The following is a 2,087-nucleotide window of genomic DNA, read 5'->3' as shown; positions in this document are numbered from 1 at the left end:
AGGGAGGGGAGGGGGAGGGGAGGGAGGAGGGAGAATTTAATATTTAAAAAAATCAAAATTAATGCCAAAAAAATCCATGATGAACAAAATGTCACCTGCTTCAAACTCCAGTAGGGCTCGCACGGCCTGTGTCACTGATCCTGTCCCTCGACAGCCTGACCCTGGAGGGACAAGGGGGCACCTGCTGCACCAGCCAGGGTGACCAGGCTGGGCCAGAGCCTGGGGCCCAGCAGCACAGACCGCCCCAACCTCAGGCCCTGGGGTGGAACCAGGCCGGAGCCTTCCAGGGCGCGCAGGGACAGGCCAGGGCCACAGCCCCAGCACCTCATGCCAGCTGGTAACTATGAGGCCTGGGACCCCAGGCTGGGTCACGGCATGGAGCTGATCAGTCCAACCAGTGCTGCCCTTGGAGGGGACCCTGGTGCCACTATGTGAGCCTGCTTTATTGGTTGGTGCGTGTCTGTTTGGTTGGTTTTTGAAGCTGAATTGAAATTCACATAACAAAAGAAATCATTTGAATGTGTACAACTTAGTAGAGCCCAGTATTGTGTGACCATCACCCCTACCTAGTTCAAACGTTCTTCCTCACCCAGCAAAGAAGCTCCATGCCCTCCCTTGTTGTATAACCGAGAATTATATAACCCTAAGAAAATGACGAAGCCCGGGACCAATGGGGCCTTGTGCTTTGCAGAGGGAGGAGACATCTAAATCTCTACATAGGAGGGAGGTAGCACAGAGCCTGGGCAGGAGGAGCTGTGGAGCTGGGCAACTGCCTGACCCTTAGGGGCCTCACCATCTTTGAGTTGATATGTTTTCATTTTTTAAAAATATATTCTGTAGATGTATACCTAGGTTCAGCACAATTCACAATAGCTAACTCTTGGAAGTAACCAATATGGCCATCAACAGATGAATGAATAAACAAAACATCATATTTACACATAGTGGAGTATTACTCTGTCATAAAGAAGGATAAACAAGTTATTTGTAGGAAAATGGATGCACCTTGAGACCGTAAGTTAAATGAAATAAATCAGATACACAAGCGCAGATATCCCGTGGCTTCTCTCATATGAGAAACCCAAATGTAAATAAAGAGTAAAATAAAAGATAGATAATATGAAAAAAAGTTTCCTAGAAGAGTTCTTGGTTTATTGATCAAAACTTTGTAATTTTATTTCCACATTTATTGATATTGTATAGTATTTTACAGCTTTGCAAAAGTGTATAAGCTTTAGTCCACACTGACCAGGGTTCTTTCCCATTCATGATTATAGCACTTTTTATTCTTGTCAAGTAAATAAACCCTTGGATGTGAAAAAAAATAAATGCACATACATGTAAACATATAAAAGAAAAACAAAAATAAATAAAAACATATGATAATAAAAGACACATTGCTATGAATCTCTCTCCAAATACTCCCCTTTGCTTCATCTACACTTATCAGCTCACTCTTGTCACTTTCTGAAGCAGTGCTGGAAGGTCTCTTTCCTGGGGGGGTCTTTATAAGGTTTGATCAAATCCAGTGAATGCGGCTGCTGAGTGCCATCGAATGGAAAGGCAGGCTTGTAAGAACATGACAGTGTGTCCTCACCCTCCTTACCCACCGGATCTGGCACTGTGTGACTTCTGGCTCTCCCCCAAAGTCAAAATGACCATGAAAGGGAAATGTTTTGAATCAATACAGGACACTGAGGCAATCAGGACAGTGCAACTAAAGGCACTCAGGAAAGAGGACTCCACAGCTGCTTTAGAGATAAGAGAGCTGGGCGTGGTGGCACATGCCTGTAATCCCAGCATTAGGGAGGCTGAGGCAGGAGGATTATTGCAAGTTTGAGTCCAGCCTGGGCTACAAAGTGAGCTCAAGTCCAGCCTGAACTACATAGCGAGACCCTGTCTCAAAAAGACAAGGAAAAAAAAAAAAAAATAAAGAGATCGACAAGAACAGCTGGGCATGTCAGCACATACCTGTAATCCCACACTCAGGAGGCTGAGGCAGGAGGATTGTGGTGAGTTCAAGATCAGCCTGGGCTACATAATGGGTTCAGAGCCAGCCTGGACTACATAGTGAGACCCTGCCTCAA

General features: G+C 45.3%; 1 long non-coding RNA gene across 1 annotated transcript in view; it reads right to left on the bottom strand.

Moving 5' to 3' along the window:
- LOC102029374 overlaps positions 1-2,087 on the bottom strand; it is a 44,307-nt gene that overhangs the window by 1,869 nt on the left and 40,351 nt on the right. The window lies entirely within an intron of this gene.

Source organism: Chinchilla lanigera, unplaced genomic scaffold (genome assembly GCF_000276665.1).
Source record: "Chinchilla lanigera isolate Chin_1 unplaced genomic scaffold, ChiLan1.0 scaffold00059, whole genome shotgun sequence".
Classification (NCBI taxonomy): domain Eukaryota; kingdom Metazoa; phylum Chordata; class Mammalia; order Rodentia; family Chinchillidae; genus Chinchilla; species Chinchilla lanigera.
The sequence above is the reverse complement of the archived record's forward strand: the minus strand, read 5'-3'. Positions and strand labels throughout refer to the sequence as shown.